General features: G+C 41.1%; 1 protein-coding gene across 2 annotated transcripts in view; it reads left to right on the forward strand.

Annotated features, from left to right (window-relative positions):
* Npl4 (nuclear protein localization 4) overlaps window positions 1-22,371 on the forward strand; it is a 109,012-nt gene that overhangs the window by 82,591 nt on the left and 4,050 nt on the right. The gene's annotated exons all lie outside the window — the stretch shown is intronic.

Genomic DNA, 22,371 nt, shown 5'->3' on the forward strand with positions numbered 1-22,371 from the left:
ACCTCAGGTTCTTCAATATTCTCTGTCCACAATTCCTTAAGAAATGTTAAAGGTCCCCTAACAGTATGGCCATAGACCAACTCAAAAGGCGAAAACTTAGTACTAGACTGAGGTACCTCTCTATAGGCAAATAATAATGGTGCCAAGAATCTATGCCACTCCTTTGGTTGTTCGCTACACATCCTTTTCAACATTCTCTTAAGAGTACCATTGAATCTCTCCACCAGGCCATTACACATAGCATGATAAGGAGTAGGTTAATCATCCTAATAGATAATAACCTATAAAATTCCTCCATGATTTCAGAAGTAAATTGTGTTCCTCTATCACACAAAACCTCTCGAGGTATACCAATCCTACAAAATATTTCTAGTAATGCTTCTGCAACCGCCAATGAATCAATACTAGATAAAGCTACCGCTTCAGGATACCTTGTTGCAAAATCAACAACTGTTAAAATATATCTTGAGCCATTTGAGGATCTAGGTTCAATAGGACCCACTAAATCAACCCCCACTCTAGCAAAAGGCTCCCCTATTACAGGCATCTTTCCTAACCTAGCTTTACCCACTCTACCCTTGTCTACAGTACGTTGGCATATATCATAAGACCTAATATATCTAACTACTTCTCGAATAACACCAGGCCAGTAGAATTTATCCAAAATCCTATTTTTGGTTTTGTCAATACCAAGATGACCACCCATCAATCCTGAGTGGGCCAGTTCCAATACTGTTGATCTGAATGCACTAGGAATAATTAACTGTTCTTTAAAATTGTCTCCTACCTTTACCTTTCTATAAAGGATTCCTTTCTTAAAAACATACCCTGAAACTTCACTTCCATTTCTTCTGCTGAACTCCCGACCTTCTCGAGCGTTTCGACTTTATCTTCATGAGGCTAGTGTCTTCCTCCTGAGTTTCCCTGATGGACTTAGTTTTCATGAGATCCAACACTTCAGTTACTTTGAGTTTAGGGGTCTTCTTGGTCAGCTGGCTTCTTGTGGTAACTGCACCAGCATGACTATCCAAGTCCTGGCCTAGAGTTGCCCCAGGTATTTCACCAATGATTAAATCATACAATGGGTTTTCCAAACAAGCTGCGAGGGTTTTACCTGTAAAATACGGACACTTCACAAAAATTTCAGCTTCTTGATACACATAAACTTCAGAATTAGCCATAACAACATTAACTAATTTACCTGTAAACTTATCCTTGTTTACCAGGCTTTTCCTTACTAATACAGTAGTGCAGCCAGTGTCCCTCATCACTAACACGGGCGTTCCCTCAACTTCCCCAGGGGCTGTATTTAGTTTCTCTCTTTCACTGGCACTACTTCCACCACAAACTACTTTAAACTCTTTCCCTTCTTTAATAATCCAGCCATCGGCATTCATAATTTCTTTAGGATCAACTTTGACAAAAGTAGCTGCATGTTCAGAGCTATCAGCTTGATTCTTACCTTTAGAACCATTACTGTCCTTGGGAATAACTTGTTCCTTCAGCACAGCAGCTGAAGCCTTACCTTTCTTTTCAGGTGCACTTATTTTTCTGCCACCACTACCTTTGTAATAGCAATCTTTTGCCCTATGTCCAATCTTTCCACAAACAAAACAGTTAAGACTTGTACCTGACAAATTAGGCAGATTACCACTACAGACTTTACTTTGCACCTCCGGAGTAATCACAGACTTACTGGGAAATTTTTGCACAGGATAACCATGAGCCTCAGTATATCTGTTAGCACTTGCCACTACTTCCTGAAGGGATTTCAACTTCCTTTCTTTAAGGAAAATACTTAAATTACGGTCACAAGCTTCAAAAAATTGTTCCCTCAAAATTAAATCCTCAAAGGAATCAAAGTCTTTACTACATTCATCCATCTCCAACCATCTATGCAACAATTTTTTCATACACGCTGCTAAATGTTGAGCTGTTTCACCTCTAACCAACTTTGAACTACGAAATTTTTTACGGAATCCTTCAGAAGTACAATCAAAACCCTTTAAAAGAGCAGCTTTTACCTGTTCATAACTTTCTGCATCTGTAGCAGTTAACTGATGGTAAATTTCCAATGCCTTACCTTGAAGTAGGGATGCCAAGCTAATTGCCCAAACCTCATTCTTCCATTTAGCACTGGTAGCAAATCTCTCAAACCTTTGGAGGTAAGCATCAATGTCATCAGTTTTATCGTTGAACACTGGTAACTTGGGTAGCTGAGCTTGTTCTAGGCCTCTGGTAGTTCCATCGGAGGACCCAGGTAGACGAGCCAGTTTGAGCCTTAACTCTTCCTTTCTTATTTCCTCTTCAGCCTTAACCTTAGCTAACTCTACTTCTTTAAGGGCCTCTGCTTGAGCCTGAGCTTGAACTGCTTGAGCCTGAGCCTGAGCTGCTTGTATTTCCAGCTTTTTCAATTCTCTTGCCTCTGCTCTCTCATGACGCTCCATTTCAGCTTTCTCTTTCTCTACGATAAATGCTCTCAGCTCTTCACCCTCTAAACCAATCTCCTTACCCAGCCGAATCAACTTCTCCAGATCCATCTTCATTTATTCCACTCCAAGCCAGCACCGGATAAGGGTCCCTGTTCGGGCGCCACAATATTGTCGGTGGATGGTTTTCATCAGCAAGTGACGAGACCCTCCGGAGTGTTTTTACTGGCTAGGAATTAGGAAGTGGAATTAAGAACAGCTTTAATAGTTAATAAATTTATTTATAAAAAAATATTAACGCATTTACTAATAAACGTCCTCCCAAACCAAGGAATAGCGGATGACATACTTTGGAGACAATATATAACATTTTAAACTCTTACCACTGATAATGCAATACCAGTTTTTATATACAATAACCTGCACCAAAACTTTAATTTAGTAATAACTTCCATTAGTTACAAATTCCTACTTCACTAGGCCAATCAGGATTGAACAAAATCACTATCTTCCCTACCATGAACTACTCACCAACGGTATATACAGGTATTCCCTATTTAGTAACAAACTCACGATTCATAGCCTAAATCCTGCCAAGCCTACCTTGAACTAATTTGTTCCTAGCCTTAGTATATTTCCAGGCATATCCCCAGTTACTTAGCTAGTATTAGTGTACTACCCTTCTTAGTTTAAATCCCATCTTACACAGGAGGAAAGAGCTAAATCCAAAAAAAATACAAACTTCCCTCGAATATCACTCTCCTACCCTATCCTTGCTTGCTAGGGAGAACAGAGACACAAGGACTTGACTGGGAGGTGCACACCTATCCTCAGAGACACTAGGACTTTACTGGGAGGTGCACTCTCCTACCCTATCCTTGCTTGCTAGGGAGAACAGAGACACTAGGACTTTACTGGGAGGTGCACTCTCCTACCCTATCCTTGCTTGCTAGGGAGAACAGAGACACTAGGACTTTACTGGGAGGTGCACTCTCCTACCCTATCCTTGCTTGCTAGGGAGAACAGACACACTAGGACTTTACTGGGAGGTGCACTCTCCTACCCTATCCTTGCTTGCTAGGGAGAACAGAGACACTAGGACTTTACTGGGAGGTGCACAGAGACACTATGCACTATGGTAATGCAACTCACTAAATTTTGGGAGGTGCACTCTCCTACCTATCCTTGCTTGCTAGGAGAACAGAGCACTTAACTTACTGTTAACTTACTGTTAATAACAGACAAGTGGACACCTTTTTTTTTTTTTTTTTTTTTTTTTTTTAGGCAATAAAACAGCCCTACAGTAATTACACATTATATATGTACTCTGCTCCACTCGTGTCTGATTAACCTCACACTAATTCAGAATCTGTTTTTCCACCATTTATAGTACTCACTTGGTTTACAGTACAAACAGAGTTATACCCCTACGCTCTTGCACCTTTCTCCCGTCCTACCCCTCTAGTGTCTGTCTCTGTCTCCCGTCACGACCTCTTCTCTTTCCTTATATAGGGCCTTTGGTTTCTGGAACTATCCGGTTCAGCCAACCCATCCTTCGTCCAAACCAGTCCCTCGGTACTTCCGTAAGAAACTGCCTGTATCCCTTTTATTGTAATTTCGTAACCGATCATTCTCCGTATAGTGGAAAGGAAAGAAAGACTTATATTAGACTGATAAAATTATCATTATGAAAAAAAAAAATTATGGTTATTATGTTACATAAATGTAACAACATCAATATCTTCCCTTGAAGAATGGCCCATACTAGTAGAAGCCTTTGCTTCTGCCCTAGCTGTGGCTTTCCTAATTCGGTCCCTTTTCAATTTGTCTAAATGAGACTGTAAAGTTTTCCATTTACCCTGATCCCAGTCTTTACATTCGTCACAAGTCAATTCAGGAGAACAAATTTGTTCCCTACAAGTACAACAAATTGTATGTTGGTCGTATTTTACCGACGTGAGTCTAGTTTTGCAGCCTTTGCTGCAGTATCTAAAGCTGGATAAACTAGAGTCAGACATAATGGTCAAGAATTCCAAATGAATAAGTACCAATGAAATTATCCAAAAAACTAGCTAAGCTAATAGCTGCGCTACCAACAAAAGAGTACTTCACCAAAGACGATCTCCGACATTCGGTGAAAATGAAAACGAGAGCTGCTAATAACTGGTGTTCAGTCATTAACCGGCAGAAATGAATTGAGCTCCTTAGCTAAGTTGTACCTATTCTTCCCCGAAAGTGGGCGGGGCAACATACCTACACTCAAAACAAAAGAGAGCTACCGCGAATTTCGAATTTTGAGCTGCCGTGTAAAGTAGAAACTATAGCTATGTAATTATTTGGGAAGTATATATAAAACTTTATTTTATTATGATAAAAATGTCATATTTCAGCATTGCATGTAGGAGCATCTTTTTCCCATTCGGCCATTTCTTGTTCAAAACCTCTCGCTAACAATCTTGCTTTACATATCCTCCTCCCCCCCCTTTTTACCTTTTCAGTTACTATCCATCTTGTAGATATAGCTTTTTGTCCAATGTCATTTACCTCCTCATATACCTTGTTTTCACTTACACTTGCAGTTCTTTTACTTTAGCTTCACTTACACTTCTATTTTCAAATCCTAGCAGAATCTCTTCTTCATCTTCAGTTTCTTCTACATGACTATAATCTCGTAAGTTAACCCATCCCTTGTCACCTGACTGTGAGTCTTCTACATTGTACAAATAAGCCCAAGATTTGCTTGATCTTTTTCCTGCAAGACTCCACTCTTCTACTTGTCCTGTATTTTTGTTTATAGCTCTAACTCTATTTCCCTTTCTGAATTTGGGTATCTCTTCTATTAACTCATCTTCCATTACCTCACTCTCTTCTATTACCTCACTTTCCCCTTCATCTTCCAGTGTTTCCTCTGCCAAATTTCTTTCTATAGTCTCTTCTATATCTGCATTCCTTCTCCAGCCCATTATCATCTCCTTTCCTTCCTACCCATCTATATTCCCTTCCTTTGGCACAAGGGATTCATCCTTCACAGCGTGTGTTTTGTCTGTTTTAGTTATCTTTTCTTTTTCTGGTGATAGTCTTTGAATCCTAGTAACATGTGTATTCTAGCTACTTCTCTTAGAGAATCCCCATATTTAACCACTACTGTTTTACATGATACTCCCACTACCTGAGCAGGTCCTCTCCATTCATTTTCTCTCCTTTAGAATACCTCATCTCCCACTTCTGACATTTTTGTTTAAAGCAGTTCTTATTTTATTACAAGACTCATTTTTGATAAACACTTCTCTGGCCTTAAGCATCACATTCAGTGTATCCCTTACTATGCTTTATTCCATACCTTTCTCTCTGCTTGCAGGACTTGAACTTTCTTCTCCCATTAAATTTGGCAAAGAAGGGTTTTTCCCAAATACTAATTGGTGAGGGGAGAAACCACTGTTATTTATTAAGCAGCTCCTAGCATTCACTACCCATCTTAATGCTATGGATCAATCCACTTCCTCATCATCTTTCTTAAGCTTTCTTTGATTATGCCTACCGTCTTTTCACACAATCCATTGCTCCATGGAGATTCAGATGCTGTGGCCAATACTTTAATATATTCCATCTTTCTGCCATCCTCCTTATTTTTTCTAATTGAAATTCTCCCCCGTTGTCTGATTAATGTTTTAGAAGGTGCTCCAAATATAGCAAATCACCCGTCAAAAAGTGACTTTATAATAGTTTCCGGTTTCTTGTCTTTTATCCAAAAAGCCTGACAATACCTTGTTGCCATATCTACCATTACCAAGAACGTTCTCTCTTCTACCTCTCCCACATCCATTGCTACAACTTCATTAAATGTCTTACTCCAAGAAAATCCCACTACTGGTTTAGCTGGGTTTCTTTTATATCTTTTACATACTCACAACTTGCAATTAAGTCTGTTAGTAACTTTTTTATTTTCTCTTCTTTCTCTCTCAAACCATCACTCCACTGTGCTTCTTTTGTTAGCTTCCATATTTTATCTCCACTTCTGCAACCAAATTGTAGGTGTAACTTCATTATTGTACCTTTAATTTCCCTTATACTCTTTCCCTTCCACCCCTCCACTAACAATACTACTTCTACCTTCCTCCTCAAAATTAGTATTCTTAAGTGGCCCTGTTTGTCTTATCTTAACTTTACCTTCATTTCCCCTAATACTTCTATTTTAACACAATTCTCTTTTAAATTTATAGTCATACCCAGTTTACTTCATGGTTTTCTTACCTATTAACCACAGTACATCACCCTACAAAATTTCTGTCTTCAGATAAAACTTTTTGTTTTTCAATATCACTGGTATTTCCATTACTCCTTCCGACTTGTGTGATGACTCACTGAAATTAAATACTTTATCAGACTTTCTTAGTATCATTCATTCTCCTCAACTTTTCCTGATTCAAACCCACAACAATGCATGCTAGTCACAATTCCCCACAAACTGTTGACTTACAGGATAGTATCTAAAATTGCATCAACTTCTTCCCAAGATTCTTCCTCAGTTTTACTAACTTCTCTTATATAAACTTTTTCTTCTTCTTGTCCAGAGTCTGGTGATTATATGTTAGTCTTATTGGTTAATCAATCGTCACACCATCAGGAATGGAACCCCCGCTGATAACCGGGGACTGCCTGTATATCGTCGAGGTACACGACACAGAAGGGCAGGTTGCCAAGGATTTTGTCAATCAGACGTTGGAAGGTCACACTTGAGTTCCGAAGGCCAAAGCAGCTGTGGTTGAAGGTGAATGTGCCGATGGGAGTGATAATGGCCATTTTTTCTGTCCTTCTTTGTGACCAGGACTTGGAAGAATCCCTTCAACAGGTTGATCTTCATAAATATTTTGGTGCCCTCCACTTGGTTGGTTATGTCGGTGATGTTTGGTAGTGGGTACCTGTCAGGTACTACCTTGATGTTGAGTCTGTGGTAGTCGCTGCAGGATTGCCATGTGCCATCAGGTTTGGTACCATGTGTAGGGGAGATGCCCAGGGGCTGGAGGCTTTTTGGCATATTCCTGCCTGTTCCACGTCCCGGAAAGCTTGTTTGGCGTGGAAGAGTTTTTCTGGGGCCAAACATCTAAAGTGGGCGTGCACTGAGGGATCTTTGGTGACTGTGGTGCTGGACGTGGTGCTTTATGGGTTTGGTCAGGTCGTGCTGCAGGTCATCCTTAAATACCTCTGGGAACTCTTGTAGGAGGCAACATATCTCTGGTGCTGGAGTTGGTATGGTTGGGGGCACGGGGGTGGGTCATGTGATCAGCTGCAGTTTCGCTACATCCACCAGCATGTTGTGGGCTTTTAGGAAGTCTGCTTAAAAGTGCAATTGTTATGTCTGCTGTGATGAACATTCAGTTGTACTGCTTCTCGCCGATTGACACTTTCATGGTCCTTTTCCCATATATTTTCAGTGGGGCTCCACTGGCAGCAGACACCTGTAAGGTACAAGGAGGGTTGGATTGAGGAGTTCATGTGGGTTGGCTGGCACGAATGATTTGAATGCACCGGTGTTGACCCGGAACTCTGTAATTTATCTTTCGTCTATGATGAAAAAACACTTCATCTTTTTGCCTGTACCTAGAAGAAAGACAGTGGAAAGCATGCGCAGTTTCTCTTACGAGGCAACCAGTCTACCTACCACTGACGTCCTTTTGCATGTTTTTTGACATCCGGCAATCATTTTGACATTTTTGGGCTTTGCTCCCAAACCTCCAGCGGTAGAAACAAATGCCCTTGGGATGTTCTTCTGTTTTGGGCTTGTACTTGGGTTTATTTTTCCACCTGGAACTTCAGTAGCAGTCTATGAGCACAGCAGGGCCCGCTGGATCGCTGTCTGTCTGTGTCATTCTCCTGCTGTGGCTGTGGGGCAGCTGCTGCGACGGGTGGTTGTGTAGGCTCCATCAACTTGTGGGCCAGGTGGACGGCATCGACTGTCTTCAGGAAATCGTCGAGGTCCATGGTTGATGCGTAGGGGAGAGCTGCGACTGTTTGGCAGGGTAATTTTGTGAGTAGGACCTCTCTGGGCAGCCATCCATCTGCAGCAGGGATCGTAACTAGCCACCGCAGTTGCTTGTAGACATGCGACAGCCGCTGGTTTCCTATTGCTACCCCTACGTTGTTTAGGAATTTCCTAGGTCTGAGGGAAGGTAGCCTGCTGAAGGACGACCTTAGTTGGGCCTTCAGTGTTTCGTAGGTGATGGCTGTTTTTGGGTCAGTGAGCCATTCTGCAATCTGCTCGAAGACATCGTTTAACAGGAACTCAAGGACAGCGTCGGCTTTACGTGATGAAGAGGAGATCTTCTTAGACCTGAAGATGGTCTCTGCTCTGAAGAACCAGGCCTCTGGGTTGTGGTTTGTGAAGGGCGGTAGGCTGATGCTTACTGCTGCAGCACTGTTGCTGGATGGGCTGGTGCTGGCGGTGGCGGCGCCGGTCATCTTCAGGGTCACCAGTACAATAAGGTGGCGAATGAGAGGCAGGTTCAAGGTATTCTAATTTATCAACACAAAATCTGACAGGTCAAGAATTCTTGCAAGTGGAAAAGTAGCATTTGCCATCCATTAGAGGAAAACAGAGAGACATCTATATACAGTCAGATGAGTTTTCTCACACCTGAAGAATGGTTAACAATTTTATACTGTATACAATTATGGTTAGAAAGCTTGCAATATCTTACATACATTAATAGTCATACACTGAACTTACGCGAGGTTAGGTTCCAGAACCCCTCGCGCAAGGTGAATTTTCCCGTAAGTTTGGCACGGTCTCTAAAAATGTTAATAAATGCTTATTTCTAAAGTTTAAACACTATGACCCTAATCATGCTCCCAAATTATTAAGTTAACTTTTAATGAAATTAAAGTTACTGTAATTTCATTTAAAAGTTAGCCTAATACATTACCCTTAAAAAAGAAATAAATGGTTGACATAAAAATAGAGAGTTGGAAGAGAATTTCTGTCTCTCCCCTTCTGACCGATCTATTTTTAGAAGTCTTCTAAACCTCTTTTTAATAATTTCTTTATTCTACGTCTCTTTCTCTTTGTTCTGAAATGCTTTTTCCTGAACAAACATAGTTTTTTATTTTAACTAATACAACTATTAGTTATTATGTCTACCGTATGTTTTAGAACATATTTGCCACGCTAGCTCATTTACAGTTCGTAGATGGTAGAGTTAAAATTAGATCAGTTTAAACTATCTACTGTACAGGTAAAGACACACACAGAAATAATAAGTTGTAAAAACATGTGAGGGCTAACACTATGAACAAGAGAGAGAGAGAGAGAGAGATAAGGGTTGTCCTTACTTAAAAGAGTGAAATTATTTATCAATTATTACAGAAACTGAGAGAATAACATGAGAAAGAGAGAGAGAGAGAGATATTGTTGTCCTTACTTGAAATATCAAGTTAAATTATTTATGAATTATTACGGAGACAGAGAGAACAACATGAGAGAGGGAGACAGAGAGAAGTTATTCTTGCGTTAGATATCAAAAGATGGAAATTCAGTATTAAACTAACTTTAAATGAAATCAAAGTTACTGTAATTTCATTTAAAAGTTAGCTTAATTTAAACTATCTACTGTACAGGTAAAGATGTACAGAGAAATAATAAGTTGTAAAAATGTGTGAGCGCTAACTATGAACGAGAGAGAGAGAGAGAGAGATATAAGGGTTGTCCTTACTTAAGAGAGTGAAATTATTTATCAATTACTACAGAGACTGAGAGAATAGCACGAGAGAGAGAGAGAGAGAGAGAGAGAGAGAGAGAGAGGTATTGTCCTTACTTAAAATGTCAAGTTGAATTATTTACGAATTATATTATGGAGACAGAGAGAGAGAGAGAGAGAGTTATTCTTACATTAGATATCAAAAGATGGAAATTCAGTATTAAACTAACTTCTAAGTAAAATTAAAGTTACTGTAATTTCATTTAAAAGTTAGCATAATATATTACCTTAAAAAAAAGGAAATAAATGGTTAACGTAAGAATATAGGAGAGTGTGAAGATTTTAGTATGCTATTTCTTTCCCCCCATTCCACCAGTCTATTTTTAGGAGTCTTATCAGCCTCATTTTTAAAAACCTCTTCATTCTGTCTCTCTTTGTTCTGAAATGCTCTATGTTTCTTTGCTGTAGAACGGTGCATTTACAGTTTGTAAACGGTACAGGTAAAATTAGATCAATTTAAAATTATCTATTGTACAGTTAAAGACATAGAGAGAAACAGTAATAAGTATGTTGTGCTAACTATGAGAGAGAAACCTTTGACCACTAACCAGCAACACTACCCCTTCTTGTCAGCTCTTCCTTGGGCGAGTAGGTAGAGTTATGGCCTAGCACTCGCTAGGCCCGAGTTGGACTCTCCGGCCAGCTAATGAAGAGTTAGAGGAATTTATTTCTGGTGATAGAAATTCATTTCTCGCTATAATGTGGTTCAGATTCCACAATAAGCTGTAGGTCCCATTGCTAAGTAACCAATTGTTTCTTAGCCACGTTAAATAAGTCTAATCCTTCGGGCCAGTCCTAGGAGAGCTGTTAATCAGCTCAGTGGTCTGGTAAAACTAAGGTATACTTAACCCCTTCTTGTCATGTTAAAGTGACATGTCTGACAGCTTTTGCCCTTGAGCTTCTTACAGAAGATGAGGGAAAAATATTTGCCTGTTTAAAATATGTATCACATACGAATTTTGTAGTTACAGTTATATTGTTATTATTATTATTATTTAATCTTATTAACCCTTAAACACTGACTGGACGTATCATACGTCGACTAAAATTGTCTGTTGGGTGCCGAGTGGACGTACAGTACGTCGACTGCAAAAAATTTCAACCTTCGGTCAACTTTGGCTCGACCGAAATGGTAAAAAAACGCAATTGTAAGCTAAAACTCTTACATTCTAGTAATATTCAATCATTTACCTTCATTTTGCAACAAACGAGAAGTCTCTAGCACAATATTTCGATTTATGGTGAATTTTTGAAAAAAAACTTTTTCCTTACATCCGCACGGTAACTCGGCCGAAAATTTCAGAAATTCTTTTGTCATTTTGTCGTAATTTTTGCACTGTTTTATATTAGCCGTTACATAAAGTTTTATGTATGAAAATGTGCGCAATTTCATGTAAAATACAACAAAATACAATGCATGGTTGTAGCTGTTATCAGTTTGGAAATATTTTCATATAAATCACGATAACTGCCAAAATTTCAACCTTCGGTCAACTTTGACTCGACCGAAATGGTCAAAAAACGCAATTGTAAGCTAAAACTATTACATTCTAGTAATATTCAATCATTTACCTTCATTTTGCAACAAATTAGAAGTCTCTAGCACAATATTTCGATTTATGGTGAATTTTTGAAAAAAACTTTTTCCTTACGTCCGCGCCAGAAATTCTTTCGTCACGTTGTCGTAATGTTTGCACCATTTTATATTAGTCGTTACATAAAATTTTATATATGGAAATGTGCGCAATTTCATGTAGAATACAACAGAAAATAACTCATGGTTGTAGCTTTTATCAGTTTTGAAATATTTTCATATAAATCACGATAACTGCCAAAATTTCAACCTTCGGTCAACTTTAACTCGACCGAAATGGTAAAAAAACGTAATTATAAGCTAAAACTCTTACATTTTAGTAATATTCAATCATGTACCTTCATTTTGCAACAAACTGGAAGTCTCTAGCACAATATTTCGATTTATGGTGAATTTCTGAAAAAAAAAACTTTTTCCTTATGTCTGCGCGCGGTAACTCGGCCGAACATCTCAGCAATTCTTTAGTCACTCTGTCGTAATGTTTGCATCGTTTTACATTAGTCGTTACATCAACTTTTATATATGAAAATGTGCGCAATTTCATGTAGAATACAACAGAAAATAACTCATGGTTGTAGCTTTTATCAGTTTTGAAATATTTTCACATAAATCACGATAACTGCCAAAATTTCAACCTTCGGTCAACTGTAACTCGACCGAAATGGTAGAAAAACGCAATTGTAAGCTAAAACTCTTACATTCTAGTAATATTCAATCATTTACCTTCATTTTGCAATAAATTGGAAGTCTCTAGCACAATATTTCGATTTATGGTGAATTTTTGAAAAAAACATTTTCCTTATGTCCGCGCGGTAACTCAGCCAAACATCTCAGAAATTCTTTTGTCACTTTGTCGTAATGTTTGCACCGTTTTATATTAGTCGTTACATAAACTTTTATATATGAAAATGTGCACAATTTCATGTAGAATACAACAGAAAATAACTCATGGTTGTAGCTTTTATCAGTTTTGAAATATTTTCATATAAATCACGATAAATAGAAAAAATTTGACCTTTGGTCAACTTTAACTCGACCGAAATGGTCGAAAACTGCAATTGTAAGCTAAAACACTTACAGTCTAGTAATATTCAATCAATTAGCTCCATTTTTCTACAAACAGGAAGTCTCTAGCACAATATTTCGATTTATGGTGAATTTTTGAAAAACATTTTTTACGCCCATGCGTTCACAATTCATGCATCATTTTGTGATAATATTTTCTCTGTGTTGCTTTGATCGTTTTACAATTTGTTATATACCAAAATCATCGCAATTTAGTGTACAATACAAAGAAAAAAAAATAACCCATTAGCTTTAACCGTTTTGCTCACAGCACGATTTGTATAAAATTATATATGAAAATTTTTTTTTTGCGCTGTCATATATTTCAATATTTATATATGATAATGATATTTTTTTTCATTTCTGATGGTTGCATACTAAACTTCAGGCAATGACAAAAAAAAAGGAGCCAAAAATGAATTCTTAATCTTAAAAACTTGAAAATTAGTACTTATTATTAGGTAAAAAAAATTATTTATCATACAAAACAAATAAACGTATACACATACCATAAAAATTCTCTCATCTCAGTAAAAGAGAGAGAGAGAAATTATTACTTTTATTATTTAATCTTATTTAATGTACAAATTAAAGCTTGAAAACTTATAAATTACATAAAAATTAAACATAAACACTTCTGCAGGGTTTCTCAGTATTCGCAAATGTTCGCTTGTCTGTGAAAACTTGTGTATGACAAACAGTTAGGTTCCAGTGAAAGGTTTGCGCGTCTGTGAATTTGCGCAACTCGAATTGCGCAAGTTCGGGGTGTTACTATAATTACAGTTCTGACAAGGACATAAAGTATCTTCTGAAAAATGCAGAAAAGAGTGCTTGAATCAGGGACGCTGAATCTGTGTTCCTGAGAGTCTCTGTGCATTATGTAGAGGGCTCTCAGTGTGCTGTGTAGCTTTTTGTTTTGAAGCGAGGATGCGCTGAGGATCCCAGCAACAGCTCTGGACCTTACAATGCCAACATTTTTTTCACAAAAAAAAAGTTAAGTAGACCTCCAGGTCTCATATATGGAAGTGAAGTTTCAGATAATTTGTTTATGGCAGAAGGTAATAACTTTTCAATTAATAATATCATTCTCTTCCTAAACAAAATTAAATTGATAAGTAAAATATAATCTTCCCCCTTTTTTTCTCATTTTTCTTTTTCTCGATTGTTTTTTTCTAATTCCCCCTTTTTATTATTTATTTATTTAGTTAACTACTTAATTTTTTTATGTACTCTTTCCCCATTCTTTTCCCAGCCCGAGAAGAACCTTAAAAGAGTTCAGAGGTCTGGTTAAACAAATCATTTATAACTAACTAACTAACATGGCTTCCAACTACCATATCCTACTGATACTTCATCTAACCCAACTTCTTAACCCTTTAACGCCGACTGGACGTATTTTACGTCGACAAAAGTTGTCTGTCGGGTGCCAAGTGGACATAAAATACATTGACTACAAAAGTTTTTTTTTTAATATTCGCAGAAAAATACTTATAGGCCTCGTTTACGAAAAATTTTAAGTCGCGCCTTGAGGGATGCTGGGAGTTCACGGATCATGCTGTTGTTTTGTTTACAAGCGTGACCCAGCTGCGCATGCGCGAATTTCTTTCTTATCCCAAAAGAAAGCATCAGCTAACTCTGCTGAAAATCTCAGAAATTCTTTAGTCACTCTGTCGTAATTTTTAAACCGTTTTCTGTTAGCCTTTACATAAAGTTTTATATATGAAAATGTGCACAATTTCATGTAGAATACAACAAAAAATAACTCATGGTTGTAGCTTTTATCAATTTTGACATATTTTCATATAAATCACGATGTGCCAAAATTTCAACCTTCGGTTAACTTTGACTCAACTGAAATGGTCGAAAAATGCAATTGTAAGCTAAAACTCTTACATTCTAGTAATATTCAATCATTTACCTTCATTTTGCAACAAACGAGAAGTCTCTAGCACAGTATTTCGATTTATGGTGAATTTTTGAAAAAACTTTTTCCTTACGTCCGCGCGCGGTAACTCTGCTGAAAATCTCAGAAATTCTTTAGTCATTTTGTCGTAATTTTTGCACAGTTTTATATTAGCCGTTACATAACGTTTTGTATATGAAAATGTCCGCAATTTCATGTAGAATACAACAAAAAATAATTCATGGTTGTAGCTTTCATCAGTTTTGAAATATTTTCATATGAATCACGGTAAGTGCCAAAATTTCAACCTTCGGTCAACTTTAACTCGACCGAAATGGTCGAAAAATGCAATTGTAAGCTAAAACTCTTACATTCTAGTAATATTCAATCATTTACCTTCATTTTGCAACAAATGGGAAGTCTCTACCACAATATTTCGATTTATGGTGAATTTAAAAAAAAAAAACTTTTTTACGTCCTCGCATTACGAATTCATGCATCATTTTGTTATAATATTTTCTCTGTGTTGCTTTGATTGTTTTACAGTTTGTTATATACCAAAATCATCGCAATTTAGTGTATAATACAGTGAAAAAAAAAGTAGCTCATTAGCTTTAACCGTTTTGCTCACAGCGCGATTTGTATACAATTATATATGAAATTTTTTTTCGCACTGTCATATATTCCAATATTTATATATGATATTTTTTTTATAATTTCTGGTGGTTGCATACTAAACTTCAGGGAATGAGAAAAAAAGGAGCCAAAAATGAACTCTTAATTTTAAAAACTAAGCGTGCTGTGGTGTTTTGAAAAAAAACTTTCTTTCCGCTTCGGCACACTCCTAAACCCCGCCTGCATACGGCAGACACTTTTGTAAATAGAGGCTCGGCGTTTAAGGGTTAATTGACTTAATATTTCTTGTTGTGTAGTTAATGAAATACAGTAGTTTTTAATGAGCCTGTGCTAGGCTACCTCAAAACTATAGCCTAACCTTACAATTTGCTTAGCTTATGCTGTGCTTACATAGTTGGTCTATAAGGAAAATTTGGTTCGGATTCCACAATAAGCTGTAGGTCCCGTTGCTAAGTAACCAATTGGTTCTTAGCCACGTTAAATAAGTCTAATCCTTTGGGCCAGCCCTAGGAGACCTGTTAATCAGCTCAGTGGTCTGGTAAAACTAAGGCATACTTATAAGGAAAAAGTGGGTTTGTGTGTGAAAAGTTTATTGAGTAGCCTGAGAAAAGTGGTTCGATGTCTGAGGCATGGATATCTAGTATAGGCCTGACTGTATTTGTTTCCTGTAGTGCCAAATGCTGTAGAACAATAAAACACAGTTTTGATGTATTCAATATTTATTATTTATAAATTTTTGCTTGTAAGTAAATGGTCAGATAATAAAATTTTGGCATAATGGAACTTTTCGTTTAGTTTTTCAGCCATCTCAGTACCAATGGGAAAGTCTGCTTTGTAGTAGTTCTGATACTCACCAGATAGAGCATATGTGTGGAGGATCAATTGATGATGGGGCTTGCCTAGAGATTTGAAGTATTGTATTTGAATATTTAATACAAAACTACAGTAACAGGCTTTTAGCACGTATAAAACACATAGAGACAAAACCATTCAGAATCTGGTGTCTGTGGCAAGATTATGTTAGCATAATCTTGCTAACATAATCTTGCCAAGAAACAGTTGTTGACAACTTTGGTTTGGATGTCAGAGGCTGTGGTTAGGGTGTTGATGGCTGTAGTTCAGGTGCAGATTGCTGAAGTTGCTTCTTGGGTATTTTGGCATAATCATCAGTTGTTCCAACACAAATACAAACCCTCGTTCTTTACATACGGAAATACCTTCAATACAGCTGGCAACCGGCCATTCAATTCTTAACAAGGTTGTTGGGTAGTTAACTACCAGCAATAGGGTCGGGGAGTCCCACCCTTCTGTCCGGCAGTGCATTCACTTACTCTTTGGTCGCTTCGTGAGCTGCATACATCCTGTTCTGCTCTGCTCTCTGGCTGGTTTTCTTCATTTCTCATACGATCCTGGGGTTTTTTCTCTCTCTGATCATTCTTTGTGTGATTTTTGTGATATAAGTGACTTGCTTTTGTTTTGCTAGATGCAAACCCATGAGTCATCACAGCATAAGGTGGGGGAAACCTTGTGCCATGCCATGCACCATTGCCCAGGCACAGGGAATGTTCCTTGCAAATGCTTCTTCTCCCTTGAAATTGATCCCACTCTTCCTGCACTCACTGCCACTGGCATGAATGCAACCAAAGTAGCCCATGTGATGAGTATCGTGATTGGCCTTCGGAGCAATGGGTGCAATTCGCTCGGAAGAGGAAATACAAGAGGAAGGCTTCCCGCACTTCATTGGAGGGTTACACGCCCCTAATGACACTGAAGGTTGCCAATCCATCTAGTTCCTTCCTCTTGTTGCTACTTCTCTTCAGGGAGAGGTTACTCCTTAGCGATCTATTGTTCCATCAGTAGAGAGTCTGCAGGGGGAGGGGACGATGGACTAGGACGACGACACGCATGCAGTCTCTGTTCTTTTTGGGGGGTGGGGGAATCCCCCTCAAAGTGAAGGGATACAGCCTTGACTACCCGACCTTTTCAGGTTTTGGGGAGATCCAATGTACATTAGGGTAACTTAGGAGCTTTGTCCCTCCCTAGGTCTCTCGGGGGAGCCTTCGGTTCCGGGGGTTAATTTCCCACCTCAGTGCCGCCATGACTACTCCAGCGACTGCTACTTCTGTAACCGTGACTGTAACCACGATTACGATGTCAACTTGGAACATGGCCCCTACGGTCTTGCATTGTGCCTTGATCCCATCAACCTCCATGCTCCCTCAGATATCCTCCTTCTCAAGGGGATGTCCTCCTTCAAGCCTTGTTGGAGAAATATCAATGTGACAGTAAGAAGTCGTTGAAGAAGAGACCTCACTGATCATCTTCATTGTCTTCTTTGCCGTGTTCCAGGACCTCCTCCCCTTCCAAAGGTCCCGTTATGCAGAGAGACTGGAGGACAAACAAGGTCGCTTCTCCCTACCATAAGAAGGCCCATAGGCTTTCACACGGTCAGCCTTCTTCCGTGGAAGAGGCACAGGGATCTCTCAATTGCTCTCCCATGTCCACAGACACAGGAACTGTGCTATGAAGTTCTCTGGACCCCTGTGACGTGGGAAAAACAGGTTCACAGGCCTCCACGGACACCCGTGTCACAACACTGGTCACCAAAAGTCACCTTCTAAGGACAGTAAAGAACCTTCCACCTCTGCAACTGTTGCACGGGGCTCCACAGACCCCCATGCCATGGGTGCTGCATGTACACAGGTCTCCACAGAGACCCACATCACCAAAGTTACACAGGTTTCTTCGAAACCCAGTGTCACCAATACCAGTTCTGGAGAGTCCTCTTCATGGACTGGTAAAGGTTCTACTACCACTGCATGGGGTCCCATATCCCATGAAACCATGAGTCCTCACGGTCCACAGCGGTCCACGTCCCAGCGAGAGAGAGTGACCCCACAGCGTGCAGGCACTGCACCACCCCTTGCATGTTCCTGCAAGGAAACAGTGCCAGGGTCACAAAAAGTTGAAGCTGGCCCACGGGTCCGCTCACCTGGGGAAATGAGGAGGTTCCCCATACAGTCTTCTTTGCTTGTAGAGGCCATGGCCTTGAAGAAGACTGTAGCACGTCTTCAGGATAACCCCTGTTCACGTCCACATGGATGTGCAAGGTCACGAGAACTGGTCCATTCCCTGGGACATCCCCCGTGCACGTTTGCGTGAACAGGTCCGCTCTGTCATTACCTTGTGTTGATGACCACTCACAGCCTTCTTCTCCGGTTGGGGCTTTGGCCTCCAGCAGGTCTGTCCTCTCAAACCCCTGGGGTTATATCGGGAGACGCGTGTCAGACAGGCCTAGGACTGGAGACTGGGAATGTTCCCCTTCCCATCCCAGCTCACCCACGAGAGCTTATGCCCCCAGTTCAGTCCTAGGATTGGAACGGTCGTGTGCTTGAGTGGTGCAGAGGGGATCGGGGTTCCGATAAGGGTCTCTCTCCTGCCAAGAGAGTAGCCTAGGAGGACCATGACCTAGATGGGTTTAAGGGTCCTTTTCCTCAGGACATGGAAACCCGCGAACTACAGAGGACCTATGCTGAAATTGTGAAGCTGATTCATCAGTATAACGATCTTGGGGAAGGGACCACGGCCACTCCCATGGATCGTCCTTCTGCCCTCAAAGCTTTCTGGGGACTGCACAAGGAACCCAAAGCCCAAAACTTCGTTGGGCCTGCCATGGTCTGACCTTGCCAAAGAATTTCTAGGCCAGGTGAGTTCTCTCTCTGGTACCTAGACAGAAATCACTTTGTTCTAGCCTCTCATACAAGATACTTCCCCCTCCTCTCCCTCTTCAAAAGCGTTTTTATATGCCCTTGGAGAGGCCACTGCCAATCAAACAGGTTGACATGGACCTGATTCATCTAGTCTGTCGCTTGACCAGCTGTGTGCAGAGGGAGTCTCCCTGTCACAGCAGGAGTCAATGGCACTGGAATTGACTGCCATGGCAGCATTCCAGGCAGGCTCCTGGCTGGATCAATTGACACTCTGCCCAAGATCACTTCCTCGTCTTCTACAGGTTCAAGGAAGCTACTTTCAAGAGGCTTATGCGATCTGGAGGTAGGGCCATTTCCTACCTAGCCTATCAGACAGGAAACCTGTGGGCAAATTTGGTGTTGAAGATGAGGGATGCAGTCCTGACTCGAATCTCCAAGTTCATTGGTCCTGAGTTGGCTTAGGCCTTGAGAAATGGACCTTTGCTGGTTTCTGCTTCTTCCTTCCCTAGGGAATAAGTAGATGCTGCAGTAGACAGACGGAGGGCTGATAACAACAACTGTCTTGTCCACCAGGCAGTAGCAAAGACTTCCAGGTCTTGGCGTGCCAATGCAGCCCGACCTTCAGGTCAGGCTGGCACTTTCTCTGCAGGTCCTAAGAAGTCCCCGACTTCAAAGAGAACCCCGTAGAAATACGCAGCTTTCTTCTGCCCTCGCTAGGAAGGGTGTGCAACAGCACCCCTTTCAGCCCTCTTCTCAGGCTGAGAGAGGGTGCAAGGGTAAGAAGGGAGGAGGATGCTAGGAGCAGCGTTCCTCCCCGCATGTTGCCAATGGTTGGGGGTGCCTGTCAAGCCACTGGGCAACATGCCAGCGATACACAGCAGACATGGGTAGTGAATGTCCTTCAGGAAGGATATTTACTTCCCTTCAAGTCTCTGCCACCCCTCACCAGCCATCTGGTCCATATCCAAACCTACCTTCCTGGCTCACTGAAGGTTCTCACCCTGCAGGGGGAGGCGAAAGCAATGCTGAAGAAAGGCACTGTGGAAGTCATGACATATCAGTCTCGGGGCTTTTACAGCTGTCTCTTTCTCTTCGAGAAAGCAACAAAGGGTTGGAGACTGGTTATAGACCTCTCTCCCTTGAACCAATTTGTTCACCAGATTCGGTTCACGATGAAAACGACACATGTAGTGCTCATAGCCACCAGGGAGTCCAACTTCATGCTTATGGTGGACCTGAAGTATGTGTATTTCCAAATACTAATCCATCAGTCCTCACGCAAGTACCTTGGGGAGACTGTGTACCAGTTGAGGGCACCTGTTTCAGGCTCTCAACTGCTCCCCAGGTGTTGACTCAAATGTTCACCCTGGTTTCAACTTGGGCCCATTTGCACGCGATACGTTTTCTGAGGTATCTCGACAGCTAGTCCTGGTGAGCTCTCGTTCGCAGTTGCCCCAGGGCGTGATCGACTTCTCAAGTTTTGTCTTAGCTTGGGAGTTGTAATAAACTTCGAGAAGTCCGATCTCATATCCAAGCAGAGGATAAAGTACCTGGGTATGCTGATAGATATGGCAGCAGTGAGAGTCCTTCCCTCAGACTCGTGTATCAGCAAGTTAAGGGAGGTAGCGCAATCGTTCCTGTCTTTGCAGGAACAAACAGCTCGGCAGTGGCAAGTTGCTCTTGGTAACCTGTCATCCTTAGAGAAGCTGGTCCCTCATGGGTGGCTTCACCTTCGTTTCCTTCAGTGGAGAATGAAGTTCTGGTCTCAGGCAAGGACTTCCCCAAACCTTCCTATTCCTTTCTTGAGGGAAGTGAGACAGGACTTAGCCTGGTGGGTGGACGACAGGAACCTTCCATTGGGAGTGTCACTACACACCCCCCTCCTTAGATGCTTCTGTTCTGGGATGCATTGACCCATGGATGGGGCGCACACCTGGAAGAGTTGCTAGCTTCCAGGATGTGGGAGCAGAACAACAAACACCTCCACATCAGTATCCTAGAATTCTAGGCAGCCTTCCTGGCCCTCCAAAAGTTTCAGGATCAAGTGATGGGGCACTGTGATGCTAATGAGCGACAACACCACAGTAGTGGCATACATCAGCAAGCGGGGGTGGGGATTGGTATCCCTTCAGCTTCACAAGTTGACGATGCATGAACAGTAGCACACTCGGTGGAGTTGTCAGCCAGATACATTCCAGGCAAGAGGAACGTAGTGGCAGACAAACTCAGTCACCAAGGTCAAGTGATAGGGACAGAGTGGAAAGATTGTTTGACCTTTGGGGACGACCAATGATAGACTTTTTTTTCAACCTGGCACAAACAGGAAGTTGCCAGTGTTGGACCTATGGACAGTAGCAAAAGACGCCTTTCAGCACCCTTGGGACAATCTCGAAGCATACGATTTTCCTGTGTTCTGATTCATCTGGTGATCAACAGGGTAATGATCACCCCGAATCTCAAAGTGACCCTGGTGGCTCCCAAGTGGCCACATGCTGAATGGTACCCGGACCTGCTATCCGAGGCACCAAGAGAGATTCCTTCATGGCACAACCTCCTTTGCCAGCCGCACATTGAGAGGTTCCACCAGTCCGTAGAGTCCCCATCTCATGGCTGGAGGCGATAATATCCAGAATCCCTTGCGAGCGAGAGGCTTTTCTCATTGCAGCGACAGAGATGTCTAGATACCTTTGCAAGTCCCGTGCAGCTGTCTACCGGGGGTAATGGGTTGTCTTCTGTGGTTGGTGTCATAGAAGGGTATCTCTCCAGTCGGAACTAATGTTCAGCAGGTAGCAGACTTTCTTGTCTTCCTTTGCTGAGAGAAGCTTCTCTCCGTCTCAGCTGTTAAGGGCTACAGGGCCACCCTGGGCCTAGTCCTGCACCTGAAAGGTGTTGAACTCTCATCATGGGAGATCTCTATGCTGATGAGAAGCTTTGAAAAGTCTTGCCCTCCCAAGGAACTCAGGCCCCATGAGTGGGTTGCGACTCGTTCTTCGGAGCCTGACTTGTGTACCATACAGTGATCTGACACTCAAGACTCTTCTTGCTTGCCCTGGCATTGGCGAAGAGAGTAGCCGAACTACATGCCCCTTTTTTTAACGTTAAGCACTCGAGGGGATGGGGATGGGGATCTGTCTCACTCAAATTTGTCCCAGAATTCGTAGCAAAGACTCAGAATCCTCGGTCCCTGACGCCAGATTTGAGTCCTTCTCGATCCCCTCATTAGAGGACTTTGTTGGTACTGTAATGATCCAAACAAAATGCTGCTGTGTCCGGTTAGAGTGCT

The sequence above is a fragment of the Macrobrachium rosenbergii genome, chromosome 24 (genome assembly GCF_040412425.1).
Source record: "Macrobrachium rosenbergii isolate ZJJX-2024 chromosome 24, ASM4041242v1, whole genome shotgun sequence".
Taxonomy (NCBI): domain Eukaryota; kingdom Metazoa; phylum Arthropoda; class Malacostraca; order Decapoda; family Palaemonidae; genus Macrobrachium; species Macrobrachium rosenbergii.